This window comes from Piliocolobus tephrosceles, chromosome 21 (genome assembly GCF_002776525.5).
Source record: "Piliocolobus tephrosceles isolate RC106 chromosome 21, ASM277652v3, whole genome shotgun sequence".
NCBI lineage: Eukaryota > Metazoa > Chordata > Mammalia > Primates > Cercopithecidae > Piliocolobus > Piliocolobus tephrosceles.
The window spans coordinates 18,519,575-18,541,252 of record NC_045454.1 but is presented as its reverse complement, the minus strand read 5'-3'; the positions used below and the strand labels follow the sequence as shown (position 1 = coordinate 18,541,252).

General features: G+C 47.4%; 1 protein-coding gene across 2 annotated transcripts in view; it reads right to left on the bottom strand.

The window, feature by feature from the left end:
• FBXO17 (F-box protein 17) overlaps positions 1 to 21,046 on the bottom strand; it is a 34,176-nt gene extending 13,130 nt beyond the window's left edge. The window contains exon 1 of one of the 2 annotated variants that reach the window (XM_023229313.2): positions 20,576 to 21,046. The gene's annotated coding sequence lies outside the window, so the exon portion shown is untranslated. The remainder of the gene's footprint in view (positions 1 to 20,575) is intronic. The other variant, XM_023229312.2, reaches the window with a different exon arrangement.
• Between the last annotated feature and the right edge of the window lie 632 nt (positions 21,047 to 21,678).

Genomic DNA, 21,678 nt, shown 5'->3' with positions numbered 1-21,678 from the left:
TTTTTTAGCCCACTTGAGCTGTGTGGGCGCAGGCACGGTGGAGAGGAAGGCTGGATTTAACCCAGGTCTCATGCAGGAAGAAGCCAAAGGGGGCAAGGGGTGTGTGCAGAGAATGTGTTTTTTATTTATTTACTTTTTTGAGACGGAGTCTCGCTCTGTCACCCAGGATGGAGTGCAGTGGCGCGATCTCAGCTCACTGCAACCTCTACCTCCCGGGTTTAAGCGATTCTCCTACCTTAGCCTCCCAAGTAGCTGGGATTACAGGCGACTGCCACCACGCTTGGCTAGTTTTTGTATTTTTAGTAGAGACGGGGTTTCACCATGTTGGCCAAGCTGGTCTCGAATTCCTCACCTCAGGTAATCCACCCACCTCAGCCTCCCAAAGTGCTAGGATTACAGGTGTGAGCCACTACGCCGAGCCAAGAATGTGTTTTTTTGTTTTGTTTTGTTTTGAGACAGAGTTTCACTCTTGTTGCCCAGGCTGGAATGTAATGGCGTGATCTCGGCTCACTGCAACCTCCACCTTCTGGGTTTAAGCAATTCTCCTGCCTCAGCCTCCCAAGTAGCTGGGTGGGAGTGCAGTGGTGTGATCACGGCTCACTGCAGCCTTGACCTCCCAGGCTCAAGTGATCCTCCCACCTCAGCCTCCCAAACTGCTGGGATTAGAGGCATGAGTCACTGCATCCAGGGTCTTTGTTTCTCTTTGTGGTAAAACTTCTCAAAAAAGCAATCTACCCAGTATTTTCTGCTTCCATTCTTCCTAAAACCTTTTCTTTTTTTTTTTTTTCTTTTTTTTTTTGAGACAGAGTCTCCCTCTGTCACCCAGACTGGAGTGCAGTGGCACAGTCTCAGCTCACTACAACCTCCGGCTCCGAGGTTCAAGTGATTCTTGTGCCTCAGCCTCCCGATTAGCTGGGACTACAGGTGCATGCCACTAGGCCTTGCTAATTTTGGTGTTGTTAGTAGAGACAGGGTTTCATCATGTTGCCCAGGCTGGTTTTGAACTCTTGGGCTCAAAGGATCCTGCTGCCTTGGCCTCCCAAAGTGCTGGGATTATAGGTGTGAGCCGCTGTGCCTGGCTCCAGCTCCACTTCTTGCTATAAATTATATAAGCAATGGCAAATCACTTAATCTCTTTATACCTCAGTTTCCCTTTCTGAAAATGGGGCTAACAGTGCCTCCATCATAGGGCTGTTGTGAGGATGAAATAAGTATTTTAAAGCACTTAGGAAAAGCCCCTGCAGGCTCCTAAATAAGAGTGATTAATTTAATATTAGTCCGGGCGTGGTGGCTCACACCTGTAATCCCAGCACTTTGGGAGGCTTAGGTAAGCTGATCAATTGAGGTCAGGAGCCCGGGCAACATGGCGAAACCCCATCGCTGCAAAATAGACAAAAATTAGCAGGGTTTGGTGGTGGGCGCTTGTAATCCCAGCTACTAGGGAGGCTGATGCAGAAGAATCACTTAAACCCGGGAGGTGGAGGTTGCAGTGAGCCGAGATCGCACCTCTGCACCCCAGCCTGGACTCCGTCTCAAAAAAATGATGTCAGGAATTTTTGCTACATTCATGGACTACTTTCCTTTCCTGACACAGGCTTATTTCTTTTTTTTTTAAATAAAACCTTAATTTGTTTAAAAATGACAATAGTTGACATGAATTGAGCACTTATTGGGCACATGCAGATAACAAGCATTAGATCATTAAAGCCTCTTAAAAAGGGCACCCTCAAAGGAGAGTTTTGCCCATTAAACAAGATGATGGAACTCACGAGCTGATCCAGCTTAAATGCTCAGCACAGTGGCTTAATAAGGGCCAATAAACGCCACTAAATGAAAATGTCACAGCTAAAATAGTTGTGTCAGCTGGGCGCGGTGGCTCATGTCTGTAATCCCAATATTTTGGGAGGTGGAGGTAGGTGGATCACTTGAGGTCAGGAGTTCAAGACCAGCCTGGCCAACATGGCAAAACCTGTCTCTACTGAAATTACAAAAATTAGCCGGGCGTAGTGGTGGGAGCCTGTAATCCCAGCTACTCAGGAGGCTGAGGCAGCAGAATCACTTGAACCCGGGAGGCAGAGGTTGCAGTGAGCCAAGATTGCGCCACTGCACTCCAGCCTGAGCAACGTAGCGAGACTTTGCCTCAAAATGAATAAATAAATAAATACATAAATAAATAAAATAAAATAGTTGCTGTCTCTTTTTTAAAATGATGTGTCATAATCTTGGAAACTAGCATAATTTAGTATTTCACATTAATTTAAAAAATATTAATTTTCACAGGTGTGAGCCACCATGCCCAGCCCCGACATCATCTTTATTCCTACTGCAGAAAGAATGAAGTTGTGGAGACAGACTTTACAAAGACCAAGCTTTGCTTTTCTCCAGGTGGTTCTGAGTTGCATTAATAGTTCACTGAGGCCCGGTGCTTGAACCCAGGAGGCGGAGGTTGCAGCGAGCTGAGACCACACCACTCACTGCACTTCAGCCTGGGTGACAGAGCGACTCTGTCTCAAAAATAAATAAATAATTCCCTGAGGTTTATAAACAAGTTTACCAGCCTGCCTGGCATGGATGTGATGCTCATCAGAGTTTAGTTCCCTGGAGTTCTTGTTAGGAGGAGTTCTTGGTTCCCACTCTTCTTAGGAGTGTGTTCCCACTGGCAAAAGGAGATCTCTGGGGCTGGGGGTGGGCCCCTCGCCCAACGAAGACAGCCAGACTTCACCAAGGAGCAGAGATGTTCAAGAAACGTACTGAATGAGCCCTCAGCTATACCACACAAACCATATTAAATGCTTGTATGGGGCCGTGGTGTGGTGGCTCACGCCTATAATCCCAGCACTTTGGGAGGCTGAGGTGGGAGGATCACTTGAGCCCAGGAGTCCAAGACCAGCCTGGGCAACCTGGCGAAACCCCATCTCTACAAAAAAAAAATACAAAAAGTTAGTCAGGTATAGTGTCACGCACCTGTAGTCCCAGCTACTTGGGAGCTGAGGGGAAGGATCACTGAGCCTGGGAGGTTGAGGCTGTGGTGAGTCATGAAGGGGCCACTATATTCCAGCCCAGGTGATAGAGTGAGACCCTGTCTTTAAAAAAAAAGGAAAAAAAAGTTTGTGGCTGGGCAGGATGGCTTATGCCTATAATCTCAGAACTTTGGGAGACCAAGGCAGTCGGATCACCTGAGGTCAGGAGTTCGAGACCAGCCTGGCCATAATGGTGAAGCCCCCATCTCTACTAAAAATACAAAATTAGTCAGGTGTGGTGGTATGCTCCTATAGTCCCAGCTACTTGGGAGGCTGGTGAGAGAATCGCCTGAACCCAGCAGGCAGAGGTTGTGGTAAGCCACTGCACTCTAGTTTGGGCAACAAGAGTGAAACTGTCTCAAAAAAAAGGAAAGAGGAAAGAAACACGAAAAGTGGTTAAACAGTCAAAGACAGGTTTATTTTGGAGAATAAGCCTGAGAGGGGCTTCTGGAGGATTTTTTTTTTTTTTGTGAAAGGTAGAAAAGTACCCACTGCAAGGTTGAATGCCAACTACTGGCTGGGTCACAATAGGACAAGTAGGGCCTGGTACTGCCTGCTTCCAGGGTTTTTGGGAGAGTGTGTATTTGGAGGAAGGTTACTGGCTATCAGAGTGACCGGGGAATGCTACTGGTACTCAGCTACCCAAAGAGACCCAGGATGCTATGGCAGACTGTATTTTTCAAAAGTGGCTATGATAACATTTCCTATCTGACATGCTCTTTAAGTTCACCACTGCTCATGAAGCTGTGGGGTCCACATTACTCCCCTGGGCACGTGCAGGACTTTGCAACTGCCTCAACTTTCAGAGCACTGCAGAAGTGGATTTCATTCTCTCTCTGTCTCTCCCTTTAAGAGACAAAGTCTCACTTTGTCACCGGGTTGGAGTGTAGTGGCGTGATTATGGCTCACTGAAGCCTCAAACTCCTGGGCTCAAGCGATCCTCCCAACTCAGCCTCCTGATGGGACTGCAGACACATGCCACCATGCCCAGCTAAGTTTGTTATATATATATATATATATTTTTTTTTTTTCTAGAAATGAGGGGTCTCCCTATGTTGCCCAGGCTGGTCTCCTCCTGGGCTCAAGTGATCCTGTTGCCTTGGCCTCCCAAAGTGCTGGGATTACAGGTATGAGCCACTGTGCCAGGCCTGCTAAGGGATTTCTGAGGCTGAATCATAAAAGAATATGCAGCCTCTGCTTGACTGTCTTTCTTTTTCTTTTCTTTTTTTTTTTTGAGATGGAGTCTCTGTTGCCCAGGCTGGAGTGCAGTGGCCCAATCTCGGCCCACTGCAATCTCTGCCTCCTGGGTTCAAGCAATTGTCCTGCCTCAGCCTCCCGAGTAGCTGGGATTACAGGCGCACGCCACCATGCCTGGCTAATTTTTGTATTATTATTACTATTTTTTCAGTAGAGACGGGATTTCACCATGTTGGCCAGGCTGGTCTTGAGCTCCTGACCTTGTGATCCGCCCCCCTCGGCCTCCCAAAGTGCTGGGATTCATTAGGCTGTGCAATTTGTGCACTTTCTATAAAAGGTTTGCTAAAAATGGGCTGGGTACCATGGCTCATGTGTGTCATCCCAGCACTTTGGGAGGCTGAGGTGAGAGGATCACTTGAACCCAGGGGTTTGAGACCAGCCTGGGCAACATAGTGAAACCCCATCTCTACAAAAAATAAACATTAAAAAATTAGCTGGACCTGGTGGTGTGCACTTATAGTCCCAGATACTCGGGAGGCTGAGGTGAGAGGATTACTTGTGGCCAGGAGTTTGAGGGGTACAGTGAGCTATGATTGCACTACTGCATTCCAGCCTGGGTGACAGAGTGAGACTGTCTCCAAAAACAAAAACAAAACACCACCACCACCACCAAAATAGAACACATACCCAAAACCCTCAACGTTTGCTAAAAATGATGAAAGCAAGAAAAACAGATATGGTAGTCCATGGAAAGGAACAAAAAGATGTCCAAAAACTTTGCTCAAAGTCATCAAACAAAAGATGTGACTAGTTTAAAATAGAAGAATCTGTGAAAATGATTAAGAGTTAGCTTATAAGTATTTCCTCAGCAGATTCTCAAATTGTATAGTTTTTTTGAGGCCGAGACCTTTTTATACTGACTGGAAAATTCTGCACAAAAAATACCTCTGTGAATCATGATACCAGTTTGTTTTTGGTTTGTCCAGAGTATACTTTTGCCAGAGTATATTTATAATAATCCATTCTTCTTCTTCTTCTTTGTTTTTTATGGTTCTGGAGACTGGGATCAGCTATGTGGTCCTCATTTAGGGAACTTGTGCCTTTGCCATCAGATGGATGGGGCTGGGTCATCTGAGGCTTCTTCCATCCTAGTCTGGCAGCTGAAGTGAGGAGACCTGAATAGCTGGCGCTCCTTAGACATTTCTTTCTATTTTCACCTGGCCTGTCCAGCTACTTTGAGAAAGAAACCAAATAATATCTTTCTTTTCTTTTCTTTTTTTTTTTTTTGAGACAGAGTCTTGCTCTGTCGCCCAGGCTGCAATACAGTGGCAGGATCTCAGCTCACTGTAACCTCTGCCTCCCAGGTTCAAGGGATTCTCCTGCCTCAGCCTCCTGAGTAGCTGGGATTACAGGTGTGCATCACCACGCCTGGCTAAGCTTTGTATCTTTAGTAGAGTCAGGGTTTCACCATGTTGGCCAGGCTGGTCTCGAACTCCTGACTTCAGGTGCTCCACCCAACTCGGCTTCCCAAAATGCTGGGATTACAGGTGTGAGCCAACCGCCCCCAGCCGATATGGAACATTTCTATTGCCCCAAAAGGTTTATCCCTTCCCAGCCAACCTCCCCACTCCCACCCAACGGCAACTACTATTCTGTTTTTATTTATTTATTTTTTCGTTTTTTTGTTTTTGTTTTTGGTGGTTTTTTGAGACAGGGTATTGCTCTGTCGTCCAGGCTGGAGTGCAGTGGTGCGATTTTGGCTCACAGCAACCTCTGCCTCCCAGGTTCAAGAGATTTTTCTACTTCAGCTTCCGGAGTAGCTGGGATTACAGGCACGCACTACCACGCCCGGCTAATTTCTGTCTTTTTTTTTTTTTTTTTTTTTGAGACGGAGTCTCGCTCTGTCTCCCAGGCTGGAGTGCAGTGGCCGGATCTCAGCTCACTGCAAGCTCCGCCTCCCGGGTTTACACCATTCTCCTGCCTCAGCCTCCCGAGTAGCTGGGACTACAGGCGCCCGCCACCTTGCCCGGCTAGGTTTTTTTTTGAGACGGAGTCTCGCTCTGTCGCCCAGGCTGGAGTGCAGTGGCCGGATCTCAGCTCACTGCAAGCTCCGCCTCCCGGGTTCACGCCATTCTCCTGCCTCAGCCTCCCGAGTAGCTGGAACTACAGGCGCCGCCACCTCGCCCGGCTAGTTTTTTGTAGTTTTTAGTAGAAACGGGGTTTCACCGTGTTAGCCAGGATGGTCTCGATCTCCTGACCTCGTGATCCGCCCGTCTCGGCCTCCCAAAGTGCTGGGATTACAGGCTTGAGCCACTGCGCCCGGCCTAATTTCTGTATTTTTAGTAGAGACGGGGTTTCACCATGTTGGCCAGGCTGGTCTTGAACTCCTAAGCTCAATTGATCCGCCTGCCTCGGCCTCCCAAACCTGCTGGGATTACAGGTGTGAGGCACCTCGTCCGGCTGCTTTCTGTTACTATAAATTCAATTTTTCTTTTCTATAATTTCACGTAAATGGAATCATATAGTGTGTCGGCTATCTATTACCTCATTGTTCTGAGCTGCGAAACTGGAGTTTGGTTCTAACCCACCCAGGGACACTGTTAAAAAGAAAAAAAAAAAAAAGCGCCGGGAACGGTGGCTCACGACTGCACTCCAGCCTGGAAAAGAGCGAAACTCCATCTCAAAAAAAATGAAAAACAAAAACAAAAACAAAAACAATAAAATAAAAAAAAAATAAATAAAATTGTAGTTTGGCCCTTTAAATATTCTTCCTTTGCTGACTGACATGATGCTACATTTTTTTCAGTAGAGGGCGCTGGAGAGACGTTGTAGGAGGAAAGGGTTTGGCTTCCAGTTTCCAGACTTGGCTCCTGCAGGGCAGTTACTCCCTCAGCGAGCACGCTTCTCCAGCCTGTGACTCCTACATGCGTGCGGTTTCTTTAGTGTCAGGAAGTTTCTCTGGCACATGGCTCCTGAAATATGGCAGTCAGCAGCACCCACCTCAGCTGAGACACTTCCCTGTCAGCTGCTTTCCCCATCATCTTACTGGATGGACTTCTGCCGCATTCTACTGGTGCCGCACCACAGGGATGCCTTTGTCCTTCGGTGAGCCATGGTAAAACTACTCCAGCAAGGTCGGGGTCACAGCCTGGGGCTCTCATCTTTCTCGGGTTCTCTTAGACTTAGGAAGAGTGGCTGCTCCTTGTATCTGCTATTTATTTTTTCTTTTTTTTTTGAGATGGAGACTCTCTTCGTCACCCAGGCTAGACTGCAGGGGCACGATCTCGGCTCACCGCAACCTCTGCCTCCTGGGTTCAAGCGATTCTCCTGCCTCAGCCTCCCGAGTAGCTGGAACTACAGGCGCCCACCACCACGCCCAGCCAATTTTTTTGTATTTTCAGTAGAGACGGGGTTTCACCATTTTGGCCGGGATGGTCTCGATCTGTTGACCTCATGATCCACCTGCCTCGGCCTCCCAAAGTGCTGGGATTACCGCTGTGAGCCACTATGCCCGGTCTATTTCTACATTTGTTAGTATTCTCTTTATTTCTTGGTAACCAGTTCCTCTTACTCTAATCCCCTATTATAGTTAACAATTCTGTATATTAAACAATCGCTGTTCAAATTACTGTGTGGTTTGTCTCCTGGTTGGATCCTGATACACACAGTATATGTCTCCTTGTGAAGAAGGCATCTGGGCCAGGTGCAGTGGCTCACGCCTGTAATATTCCTTGAGTTGTAGGCATGGCTTAGGGTTGTTTGTCCTCTCCTTTAACATAATGTAACATAACATAATCTGATTCATTAGTATATATATGTATTTTTTTTTTTTTTTGAGACGGAGTCTCACTCTGTCGCCCAAGCTGGAGTGCACTGGCCAGATCTCAGCTCACTGCAAGCTCCGCCTCCTGGGTTCACGCCATTCTCCTGCCTCAGCCTCCCGAGTAGCTGGGACTACAGGCGCCCGCCACCTCGCCCGGCTAGTTTTTTGTATTTTTTAGTAGAGACGGGGTTTCACCGTGTTAGCCAGGATGGTCTCGATCTCCTGACCTTGTGATCCACCCGCCTCGGCCTCCCAAAGCGCTGGGATTACAGGCTTGAGCCACCGCGCCCGGCCTATATATGTATTTTTTTGAGGCAGGGTCTCACTCTGTTGCCCAGGCTAGAGGGCAGTGGCGCCATCATAGCTCACTGCTGCCATGACCTCCCAGGCTCAAGCAATCCTCCCATCTCAGCCTCCAGAGTAGCTGGGACCACAGATGCACCCCACCATGCCTGGCTAATTTTTAATTATTTTTTTGAGACAGGGTCTTGCTATGTTGCCCAGGCTAACCTTGAACTCCTGGGCTCAGCAATCTTCCCAGCTTGGTTTCCCAAATTGCTGGGATTACAGGCATGAGCCACCGCGCCTGGCCCATCCACTTGTTGTGTATCAACCAGTAGTCTATTCCTTTTTGTTGCTGAGTAATGGTCCACTGAATACATAATCCACAACCTGTTTATCCACTCAGTATGATGGACATCTGGGTTGTTTCCAGCTTAGGGGTATTATGAATAAAGCTGCTATGAATATTCATGTACAAGTGTTTGACGTGTTTGTGTGGACATACGTTTTCATTGCTTTTTTTTTGGAGACAGAGTCGTGCTCTGTCACCCAGGCTGGAGTGCAGTGGTGTAATCTCGGCTCACTGCAACATCTGCCTCCTGAGTTCAAGCCAGTTCTCCTGCCTCAGCCTCCCAAGTAGCTGGGATTACAGGCACATGCCGCCATGCATGGCCAATTTTTTGTATTTTAGTAGAGATGGGGTTTCACCATGTTGTCCAGGCTGGTCTCAAACTCCTGAGCTCAGGCAATCCGCCCACTTCAGCCTCCCAAAGTTCTAGGATTACGAGCGTGAGGCACCACGCCTAGCCTTATTTATTTTTTTTTTTTGAGACAGACTCTCACTCTGTTGCCCAGGCCAGGCTGGAGTGCAGTCTCACGATCTTGGCTCACTGCAACCTCTGCCTCCCGGGTTCAAGCGATTCTCTTGCCTCAGCCTCCCAAGTAGCTGGGATTACAGGTGTGCGCCACCACACCTGGCTAGTTTTTGTATTTTTAGTAGGAAACGGGGTTTCACCATGTTGGCCAGGCTGGTCTTGAACACCTGACCTTAAGTGATATGCCTGCCTTGGCCTCCCAAAGTGCTGGGATTACAGGCGTGAGTCATCGCGCCCAGCCGTTTTCATTGCTCTTGAGTAGATACTTAGGAGTAGAATTTTTGGATCACATGGCAGGTGTATATTTAACGTTACAAGAAAATGCCCACAGTTCCAGCATGACTGTGCCATCTGCATTCCCAAAAATTCTGTATGCATTGCAGTTGCCAGCACCTGGTATTGGTACTATCAATCTTTTAAAAAGTTTACACAGAATGGTTTCCTTTTCATTCCTTCAGGATACTTTCCTCTACCCAATTCTCCGTCATTAATTTTGTTTGTTTGTTTGTTTGAGACGGAGTCTCACTCTGTCACCCAGGCTGAAGTGCAGCAGCATGATCTCGGCCACTGCAACGTCTGCCTCCTGGGTTCAAGCGATTCTTCTGCCTCAGCCTCCTGTCCCTTATTAATGTTTAACTCTTTTGGCCGGGGACGGTGGCTCATGCCTGTAATCCCAACATTTTGGGAGAATGAGGCAGGGGGATTGCTTGAGGCCAGGAGTTCCACACCAGCCTGGGCAACACAGCAAGACCTCCATCTCTACAAAATATAAAATTAACCAGACATGGTTGCAAGCACCTGTAGTCCCAGCTACTCGGGAAGCTGAGGTGGGAGGATCACTTGAACTCAGGAGGTAGAGGCTGTAGTGATCTGTGATCACTACACACTGTGCTCCAGCCTGGGGGACAGAGTGAGAACCCATTTCAAAGAAAAAAGGAAAAGAAAAAAAAAATTGCATGCAGCCCCTGGGAAGCTGCTGGTGTTACTGAGTAAAGCCCTTCCCATCTGGCATTCAGGAGTGAGCTCCGAGCACAAAGACTGTTTTCCTCCCTGCTAACATGAACAAGTGCTGCCTACAGAACACAGAGTTCACAGTCATCCATTCAACTTGACCAAGAGGCCAGTGGGAAAGGAGTGTATTTGTAACAGCCCCAAATCTCATACCACTGACTTAAAAACAAGCAAACAAAAAACCACAGTCAGTCATCCAGCCTCTTGTTTGAAAAAGTGACGGGATAGCAAGGACCATCAGATGTTTAAGAGAACGAGCAGCCTGAAAGAGAAACATTAAAGTAAACAAGCAGAAGGAAAGTGAAATGACCCCAGAGGAGACAGAGACAATTCACAGGACCAAAAGAACATGGATGGGCATGCAACCTGTACATTCACATGTGGCCCACCCTCTGTTCAGTGCTCCACTGTGGCCATCTCGACATTCTTTTTCTTTTCTTTTTTTGTTTTTTGAGATGGAGTCTTGCTCTGTCTCCCAGGCTGGAGTGCAGTGGCACAATCTCAGCTCACTGCAACCTCCGCCTCCCGCGTTAAAGTGATTCTCCTGCCTCAGCCTCCTGAGTAGCTGGGACTACAGGCGCCCACCACCACACCTGGCTAATTTTTGTATTTGTATTTGTATTTATTTATTTTTTTTTTGAGATGGAGTTTCGCTCTTGTTGCCCAGGCTGGAGTGCAATGGCGTGATCTCGGCTCACTGCAACCTCCACCTCCTGTGTTCAAGCGATTCTCCAGCCTCAGCCTCCTGAGTAGCTGGGATTATAGGCATGAACCACCAAGCCAGGCTAATTTTTGTGTTTTTAGTGGAGATGAGGTTTTGCCATGTTGACCAGGCTGGTTTCAAATTCCTGACCTCAGGTGATCCACCTGCCTTGGCCTCCCAAAGTGCTTGGATTACAGGCGTGAGCCACCATTCCTGGCCAATTTTTGTATTTTTAGTAGACGGGATTTCACCATGTTGGCCAGGCTGGTCTTGAACTCCTGACCTCAGGCAATCTGCCCACCTCAGCCTCTCAAAGTGCTGGAATTACAGGCATGAACTGTGGCTCCCAGCCTCAACATTCTTTTTATTTATTTATTTATTTTTTGAGATGGAATCTTACTCTGTCACCCAGGCAGGAGTGCAATGGCATGATCTTGGCTCACTGCAACCTCCACTTCTGGGTTCAAGCGATTCTCCTGTCTCAGCCTTCCGAGTAGCTGGGACTACAGGAGCGCGCTACCACGCCTGGCTAATTTTTGTATTTTTAGTTGAGATGGGGTTTCACCATGTTGGTCAGGCTGGTCTCGAACTCCTGACCTCAGGTGATCCACCCACCTCAGCTTCTCAAAGTGCTGGGATTACAGGTGTGAGCCACCACACCTGGCCAACATTTTTTTAAATTAAAATTTTGTGTGTATGTGTGTGTGGAGACGGGGTCTCACTATGTTGCCCAGGTTGGTCTCCAACTCCTGGCCTCAAATGATTCTCCCACCTCAGCTTCCCAAAGTGCTAGGATTACAGGCCTCAGCCACTGAGCCTGGCCTCAACATTCTTAATTATTTCTGAACAAGTGGCCTTGCATTTTCATTTTGCAATCGGCCATGCAAATTATGTAGCTAGTCCTGGGAACACTTAGATTTGCAAAGATGTTCTAAGCAGAGTAAGAACAGGATACTATAAAAGGAAGAATGTCTACAAGAAGAAAAAGAAATTCAAAGAAAAGGATTGGATGAGTTACTAACAGAAAAACACTTCTTTCAAAAGGGAAAAATTAAAGCTATGAGAAACTCTAGGAAAAACATAAAACTGTATCTGTGTTACAGCTATTTGATAAAGTTCACAAAAAAGGAATCCTTTTGATCTGGAGGCTAGGGGCATTCTCTTTACATTGGATTTACTTATGGGTTTTCTTGGGAAAAGGACTCTTTTCAACGAAATGGTGCTGGGACAACTGGAAATCTATTCGCAAAAAGATGAATTTAGACCATTACCTCATACCAGAATCAACTCAAAATTAATCATACATCTAAATTTAAGAGTTAAAACTATAAAACTTTGAGAAGAAAACAGGAGAAAATCTCATGATCTTGTGTTAAGCAGAGATTTTTTAGATCCAACACCAAAAACTATGATTCATAAAAGAAAAAATGGATAAATTAGACATTATCATAAGTTAAAACTTTTGTACTTGCACATTATAGATCTGATAAAGCGCTTGTGTACAGAATATATAAAGCACTCACAAAATTCAATGAGATAAACCAGTTAAAAAATGGACAAAAGGCTGGGCACAGTGGCTTACGCCTATAATCCCAGCACTTTGAGAGGCTGAGGCAAGTGGATCACCTGAGGTCAGGAGTTCAAGACCAGCCTGGCCAATATGGTAAAATCCTGTCTCTACTAAAAACACAAAAATTAGCTGGGCATGGTGGTGAGCGCCTGTAATCCCAGATACTCGGGAGGCTGAGGCAGGAGAATCACTTGAACCCGGGAGGTGGAGGTTGCAGTGAGCCAAGACCGCACCACTGCACTCTAACCTGGGCAACAGAGCAAGACTCTCTCTCCAAAAAAAAAAAAAGAAAAAGTTGAACATGACTGGGTGCAGTGGCTCATGTCTGTAATCTCAGCACTTTGGGAGGTCAAGGTAGGAGGATCGCCTGAGTCCAGGAGTTCCAGGCTGCAGTGAGCTACAAATGTGCCACCACACTCCAGCTTGGGAGACAGAATAAGACCCTGTCTCTAAAAAATAAATAAATAAATAAAATTAAAATTAAAATTAAAAAAAAAAAGTTAAACATAAACTTACATGAGACCAGACCCAGCAATTCTACAACTAGATTACCCAAGAGAAATGAAAACATACCTCCTACCTCCATGCAAACTCTCGTATGCTAATGTTCATAGCAGCATTATACATTTGGAAACACTTCAAATGTCTATCAGCTGATGAATGGATAAATGTGCCATATCCACAAAATAGAATATTGTTCAGCAATAAAAAGGAATAAACACGCTATAGTATGAATAAACCCCAAAGCAACATGCTACATGAAAGAGGCCAGATGCAAAAGGCCACATATTATATAATGTGCTTCTATGAAATGACCAGAAAAGACAAATCTATTTGATCATAAAGTAGATTAGTAGTTGCCCTGGGCTAGGCTGGGAACAGAGTGACTACAAATAGGCACAAGGGATATTTTGGGGGTGATGAAAATGCTTTGTCACAGTGGTGATGGTTGCACAACTCGGTAAAATCACTAAAAACCACGAAGTTGTCCACTTTAACAGGGCTGAATTTTTCGGTGTGCAAATTACACCTCAAAAAAGCTCACTTAAAAAAACACGGCAAACTTTGCAGTTAAAGTATGTAGGGCTTAAATATGGAAACAGAACAGAATGTAGATGTTTCCCCCTTAACAATGTAAAAGAAAATGTACAGCTGGGTGCGACGGCTCACGCCTGTAATCCCAGCACTTTGGGATTTAGTGCTGAGGCGGGATGATCCCTTGAGTCTGGGAGTTCAAGACCAGCCTGGGCAACATAGCGAGACCCCCCCCATCTCTACAAAAAAATTAGCAGGGCATGGCGCACGTGTGTGTAGTCCCAGTTATTTGAGAGGCTGAGGTGGGAGGATTGCTTGAGCCCAGAAGTCGAGGCTACAGTGAGCCGAGATCCCGCCAGTGCACTCCAGCCTGGGTGACAGAGTGAGACACCATCTCCAAAAAAAAAAAAAAAAAGAAAGAAAAGAAAAGGAGCAAACGAAACAGTGCAATGTTACTGCAATTCACTAAAAATACTATCAAAGAGAACTCCCATACATTCCTGGTGGAATCCATTTGGAATCACTTTGGAAACCGCTGGACGTTTTTTTTTTTTGAGACTGAGTCTCACTCTATCGCCCAGGCTGGAGCGCAGTGGCACGATCTCAACTCACTGCAACCTCTGCCTTCTAGGTTCAAGTGATTCTTGTGCCTCAGACTCCCAAGTAGCTGGGATTATAGGCGCCTGCCACCATGCCCGGCTAATTTTTGTATTTTTAGTAGAGACAGGGTTTCACCATATTGGCCAGGCTGGTCTCAAACTCCTGAGCTCAAGTGATCCACCTGCCTTGGCCTCCCGAAGTGCTGGGATTACAGGCATGAGCCACTGTGCCTGGCCCATTGGACATTTGAAGTAAAAATGAAAATGTGCCTGCCCCACGGCCCAGCAACTCCACCCCAGAGCCAGAAAACACATACAGGAATATTCATGGCTGTCTTGTTCCTAACAGCTTCAGACTGGAAAAGTCCCAGATGCCCTTCCATTGTAGCACATACAAATAAGTCATTAATAAGATAAGATGGACTACTATATAGCACAATAATACAAATATTACAAATACGAGTATTATAAATAATACAAATACAAAATAAGGAATAAGCCACAAGTACCCGGAACATGAATGATTATCAAAAGCAAAAAAAAAAGAAAAATTTTTTTGGGATAGGGTCTCACTGTGTTGCCCAGGCTGGAGTACATGGGTGCAATCATAGCTCACTGCAGCCTCCAACTCCTGGACTAAATCGATCCTCCTGCCTCAGCCTCCTCTGGAGCTGGGACCACAGGCACATACCACCACGCCTGGCTAATTTTTATATTTTTAGTAGCGATGGGGTTTCACCATGTTGGCCAGGCTGGTCTTGAACTCCTGACCTCAAATGATCTGCCCACCTCAGCCTCCCAAAGTGCTGGGATTATAGGCATGAGCCACCACACCTGGTCCTTTCTTTGTGTGTGAGAATGTCCCCTCTGCAAGATGGGAAATATGCAGGTCCACATCTGTCATCCACAATCTACATGTTCAAAAGCTTAGAAAACCAAACGTTTTTCCCAGACCCATTTGGTGGCAGGAGCTGACTCAAGCTGTCATGAGGTTTTGTAGTCTTTAGTTACTCCCCTGAGAATGAACATGCATTTCACTGAAGGCCTATTAGCGTTTGATTACACAAATGCTCCTCAGCCCTACTAGGGGACTTATGTAACATACCAAATAGGCTCCGTACGACTTGCTTACTATTCAAAGTCTAGGCTGGGCATGGTGGCTCACGCTTATAATCCCAGCACTTTGGGAGGCTGAGGCAGGCAGATCACTTGGTCAGGAGTTCCAGACCAGCCTGGTCAACATAGTGAAACCCTGTCTCTACTAAAATATAAAAATTAGCTGGGCGTGGTGGTGCGTGCCTATAATCACAGCTACTTGGGAGGCTGAGGCAGGAGAATGGCTTGAATCCAGGAGGTGGAGGTGGCAGTCAGCCGAGATTGCACTACTTCACTCCAGCCTGGGTGACAAAGGAGAGTCTGTCTCCAAAAAAAAAAATTAAAAAAAAATCAAAGCCTAGATTCCCAAATGCATCTGGCCCATGAGTTTTGGATCAGAGATGATGGACCTCTAATAATCCCTGCCTCTCACGGTTGTAGGGAAATTTCATGAGATCAGGGCCTGGCCCTCGACAAATGTTTGCTGCCACTGTGAAGAGTTACTATGATTAGCAGCAAACGCCCAGCTATGGGATTGGAGGAGTTCACGTGGGCACCTCCATATGCTCCCATCAGAGACTAGAAGAATGTGGGATAAGGACAGACGTGCTTAGGAAAAAACAAGGCGAAACACAGCAGGACAAAAACTGAACCTCTGGCACGATCGTTCGATAAATTTGCAGAAGGAAAAACAAAATACAAAGTTCCAAATCTATCCCTAGAAAAATGAGTGGTGACTGGGTGCGGTGGCTCACGCCTGTAATCCCAGCACTTTGGGAAGCCAAGGCAGGAGGATGGTTTGAGCCCAAGGGTTTGAGACCAGCCTGGGTAACATAGTGAAACTCCTGTCTCTACAAACAAAATTTAACAATTAGCCAGACATGGTGGTGTGTGCCTGTGGTCCCAGCTACTCGGGAGGCTGAAGTGGGAGGATCACTTGAGCCCAGGAAGTTGAGGTTGCAGTGAGCCGAGACTGTGCCACTGCACTCCAGTCTGGGTGAGAATGAAACCCTGTCTCAATTAAAAAACAAAAAGAAGAAAAGAGAAAGAAAGGGCCCAGCTGCAGCAGTTAACAGTGTCAGTCATAGGTGAACAGGCTATAATAGTTAAGGAAATACCTTCGCAAAATACTAACAGCTACTGTTAACTGAGCACTTATTTTGCTTTAGGCATGTGGGAATTGCTTTACAAAATCTCACAGAAGCCTCAAACCACCCCATGAAGTAGGCACATGGGGAAACTGAGGCTTGGAGGATGAAAGCAACATGCCCAAGGTCGCCCAGCAAAGAAGCAACAGAGCCACGTCAAAAGACAAAATTACAACAAATTTAGTTATAGATCTAATGGGTTTTTATTCAAGATTCCGGAATGGGGCAGCCTCCATTCTACAAAACAGACTCAGATCCCCACTGGGTAGTAAGAGAATGGTAGGTTTTCTAAGGTGGGACCAAGGGAAAAGAATAATAGAAAAAAAGGAAAAAAAACAAAAAAACAAAAAAAACTGAGCCAGGCACAGTGGCTCACTCACTCTTGTTATCCCCAGCACTTTGGGAGGCCAAGGCAGGTGGATCACCTGAGGTCAGGAGTTCGAGACCAGCCTGGCCAACATAGTGAAACCCCATCTCTACTAAAAATACAAAAATTTGTTGGGTGTTGTGGCGCACACCTGTAATCCCAGTTACTCAGGAGGCTGAGGCAGGAGAATTGCTTGAACCCAGGAGGTCAAGGCTGCAGTGAGCTGTGATTGTGCCACTGCACTGCAGCCTGGGTGACAGAGTGAGACCCCATTTCAAAGGAAAAAAAAAAACCTGCTGGGGGGTATACAGGACTGCATAGTCTGTGCTACTGTATACATGTCTTCTGTCTCTTCCTTTGTTTCAAAATCCTACTTTATTTTCTCCCAATTTTTACTATGAAATTTCATTATAGTCAGGCGCGGTGGCTCAAGCCTGTAATCTCAGCACTTTGGGAGGCTGAGACAGGTGGATCATGAGGTCAGGAGATCAAGACCATCCTGGCTAACACTGTGAAACCCCGTCTCTACTAAAAAAATACGGCCGGGCACGGTGGCTCAAGCCTGTAATCCCAGCACTTTGGGAGGCCAAGACGGGCGGATCACGAGGTCAGGAGATCGAGACCATCCTGGCTAACATGGTGAAACCCCGTCTCTACTAAAAATACAAAAAATTAGCCGGGCGAGGTGGCCGGCGCCTGTGGTCCCAGCTACTCGGGAGGCTGAGGCAGGAGAATGGCGTGAACCCGGGAGGCGGAGGTTGCAGTGAGCTGAGATCCAGGCACTGCACTCCAGCCTGGGCGACAGAGCAAGACTCCGTCTCAAAAAAAAAAAAAAAAAACCAAATAAAAAAATACAAAAAAAAACTAGCCGGGCACGGTGGTGGGTGCCTGTAGTCCCAGCTACTTGGGAGGCTGAGGCACGAGAATGGCGTAAACCTGGGAGGGGGAGCTTGCAGTGAGCTGAGATCCGGCCACTGCACTCCAGCCTGGGCGACAGAACGAGACTCCGTCTAAAAAAAAAAAAAAAAAGAAATTTCATTATATAGAGAAGTTGAAAGAGTAATCAAATGAACATTGCTATACGCTCCACATTTTGCCTCTCTTTTTTTTTGGACAGAGTTTCACTCGTCACCCAGGCTGGTGTGTAATGGTGTGATCTCAGCTCACTGCAACCTCCACCTCCCGGGTTCAAGCGATTCTCCCGCCTTAGCCTCTGGAGTAGCTGGGATTGCAGGTACCCGCCATCATGCCCTGCTAAATTTTTATTTTTGTAGAGGCAAGGTTTCACTCTGTTGGCCAGGCTGGTCTCGAACTCCTCGGCCTCCCAAAGTGCTGGGATTACAGGCGTAAGTCACTGCACCTGGCGGCCTTGATGAACTACTACTCCTCAATACTTCCTAATGAATCTCTTAAGATTAAGGGCAACCTGGCTGGGCGTGGTGGCTCACGCTTGTAATTCCAGCACTTTGGGAGGCCAAGGCCGGTGGATCACGAGGTCAGGAGTTCGAGACCAGGCTGACCAACATGGTGAAACCCCATCTCTACTAAAATTACAAAAAAAATTAGCCGGGCTTGGTGGCACATGCTGGTAATCCCAGCTACTCAGGAGGCTGAGGCAGGAGAATCGCTTGAACCCAGGAGGTGGAGGTTGTAGTGAGCCGAGATTGTGCCACTGCACTCCAGCCTGGGCGACAGAGTAAGATGCTCAAAAATCCATTCTGCCGTCAATACCCACTCCGTGAACAATTTCCCCTACTGTCTCTAGCAGGTCTTCTGTGGCTGCTTCCTCCTAACAAGATCCCCATGGGGGCTCGAACACCATTGGGGTGGCAGGTTTCATCTCTTTTAATCTAAAACACACTTCGTTTTCCATTTTTCTAAAAGAGATTCTATTACTTTTATTATAGAAAAAAATTAAGGCAAGCTTTTCTATTTGATTTGTAAGCCATATGTAGAACTTGATTGGAATCGAAGACATTAATATTTACATAAATACAAAAATGTTATTTTAAAAATTTATCTTTTTGTCTGGGCTCTGGTGACTCACACGTGTAATCCCAGGACTTTTGATGGCCAAGATGAGTGGATGGCTTGAGCCCAGGAGCTCGAGACCAGCCTGGGTAACATGGCAAAACCGTATCCACAAAAAATACACAAAGTAGTGGGGTTTGGGGGCATGTACCTGTAGCCCCAGTTACTCAGGAGGCTGAGGTAGGAGGATCTCTTGAGCCCAGGAGGTCGAGGCTGCAGTGAGCCATGATTAAAACACTGCACTCCAGCCTGGGCAACACAGTTTTAATTTGATTTGATTTGACTGAGATGGGGTCTCAAATACATATATACGTGTGTGTGTGTGTGTGTGTGTGTGTGTGTGTGTGTATATTTTTTGAGATAGTCTCGCTCTTGTCACCCAGGCTGGAGTGCAGTGGCGCAATCTAGGCTCACTGCAACCTCCACCTCCAGGGTTCAAGCGATTCTCCTTCCTCAGGCTCCTGAGTAGCTGGGATTACAGGCGCCCACCACCATGCCAGGTTAATTTTTGAACTTTTAGTAGAGATGGGGTTTCATCTTGGCCAGGCTAGTCTTTAACTCCTGACCTCAGGTGATCTGCCAGCCTCGGCCTCCGAAAGTGCTGGGATTACAGGCGTGAGCCACCGCGCGGGTGCCCGGCCTAAAAATGTATTTTTTAAAAAGAAGTTCCTTACAAAAAGAGAGTCAACAGATAATGGTACAATAAATTCAAGTTAAAAAAATTATTTTATGTTAGAAAAGTGGCCAATAGAGAAGCCAAAAGTAATGTCCTGACTATACAGGGAGGTGATTATATAGGGAGGAGGAAAACCATGGAGATGATTAAAGTTGTCTGCTATTTTTAGCAAGGGATCCATGGACGCGTCCTCTAAAAGTTGATGAAATAAAAAATAACAATCCAAAAATCTGCTTTAAAGATTTGGAAATAGATACTAAAGGAATAAAAGGTGGAAAAAGTTAAAAACGAGGCACCAGCGATCACGAGTTACTTTTTGCCATTTTTGAAAAGTAATGTAGTTACAAAAAAATGTATTTGGCCGACAGGGGTTGGGGGCGGTGGTGAGGGAGAGGTTGTTGTTTAAAGGCGGGTTGTTTTCCATGCAAAGCTCTGTCCTGTCCTACGTGTCTGAGTGTCGTGTATTACTGGAACATTTTTAAAGAAGTATTATTTATTTTTACTAGACTCCCATAATATTTGTCTTTCAAAATATGGAGTAAATAGACGCTGTCTAAAGTCGAAGAGACAGTATACAGAGCTTTAGAACATACCGCTGAACATTGCAAAAGTAACTTGGCAGAACAAAATTTAAATTGAGAGTTGGGGCCTTAGCGAAACACATAATGTGCCCAAGTAGCTAAATCAAGAAACCGCCCTCCGAGGCTTCTGATTCACAGATTCTGCGAAGGGACTGACGGCCAGAAGACAGAAAATCAAGCAACGGTAAAAAGCGGCCAGGCCTTCCCCGGGCTGTTGCGCCCACGTGTTGGTTTGCAGTGTTTGGCAGGGGTTTTAGATGGTAGCCTCCGCGGACGCGCGCCAGGGGTGGAGAGGCCTGGGCGTTCGAACACCCACGTTCAAAGCAAAGCCCTTCCAGATTTAAGACTTTCTAACGTGCATTTGTATAACTTTGGGTTTAAAGGAGCCTCGGGCCGAGGGAGGGCCCGGGGAAAGGACGCTGCGGGTTATGGGACTCTCAGGGACCCGCCCCTCGGGATAGGGCCTGGCGCGGGAATCCTTCCCGGGACGCCCCAGCTGTGGGAGAGAACGGGACCGACGCTTGGGTCCTGACCTGGGTCCCCTACCTGTCCCGGCACTCACCTGGCGGGCTGCTCGGAGGCGGCAGCGGCGGGCTAAGCTCCTTTCCCCACTTTGCTCTGGGAGGCAGTCTGGGGCCTCCCCGTGATCGGCGTGGCCTAGGGAGCCCCGGGACCGGCGGTCTAGGCAGTCGGTCCTCTCCCGAGGCGTGGCGGCTGCAGCCCGGCGCCGGGGGCGGTGACTCTGAGATCCCGCGGGCGGGAGCGGGAGGCCGCCACTCCTCCGGCCGCTGGGCCGGGCGGGAGCGAGGGCGGGCCGGGGAGCTGGGAGGGCTGCGTGCGGCGAGCGGGAGGCCCAGTTGCCGCGGGGGGACTGGTCCTAACTCCCCACCCCCATTCAAATTCCGTTTCCTTCTGGTTCTGGCCTCCTGCTTGCGGCCGTCTCCACCCCTCACATGTATGGGATCCTGCCCAGGTCCACGGTTGGTAAACCGCTTAGCTGTGATCCCGACCGAGGGCCTGATTCGAAACACTTGGATCAAAGTCCCTGGTCACAGGGATTTTCTTGTATTTACGTTGCTTCCCAGGGCTAGATTCTCACAGCCCGGGCCTGATCTTAAATTAAATCCCTTCACCACACACACTCTCTGTGGCAATGACAAACCTGTACGCTCCCACCTTAGGACTCCTCCGTCCTCCCCATCCCCCCAGCTATAGACCACTGAATTAATCCGGCTAGGGCCACCACCCATTTTCTCCCTTTACCTCTGCCCTTGGGTCTTTGCAGTCCCTTCTGATGGCCCTAGATTGCAGCAGGGACCTCAAGGTGACTGATCTCAGACACCCCAGAGCTAGTTTTCTGGAAGCCAGGCCTTGCCCACGCTGGTAAATCGTTCTCCAGACCCATTGGCTCCTATCTGCCACTGTGCTACATGGTTTACATGCATGACCTCCTTATGGACGCCTCTCCTGAGAAACTGAAGTCCAGAGATACCTGGTCTATTGCACGTAGTCCAAGTCGCTAGCTTGGAGGGGTCACACAGCCAGAGAGCCTGGATTCCCCAAGGCCCCTTCCCCTAGAAACCTCAGCCAGGCCCCACAGCGCCATCGTGAGGACGGCGTGAGACTCTGCGTGTGCAGCGCGGAGCACAGTGCTGGGCTCAGAGC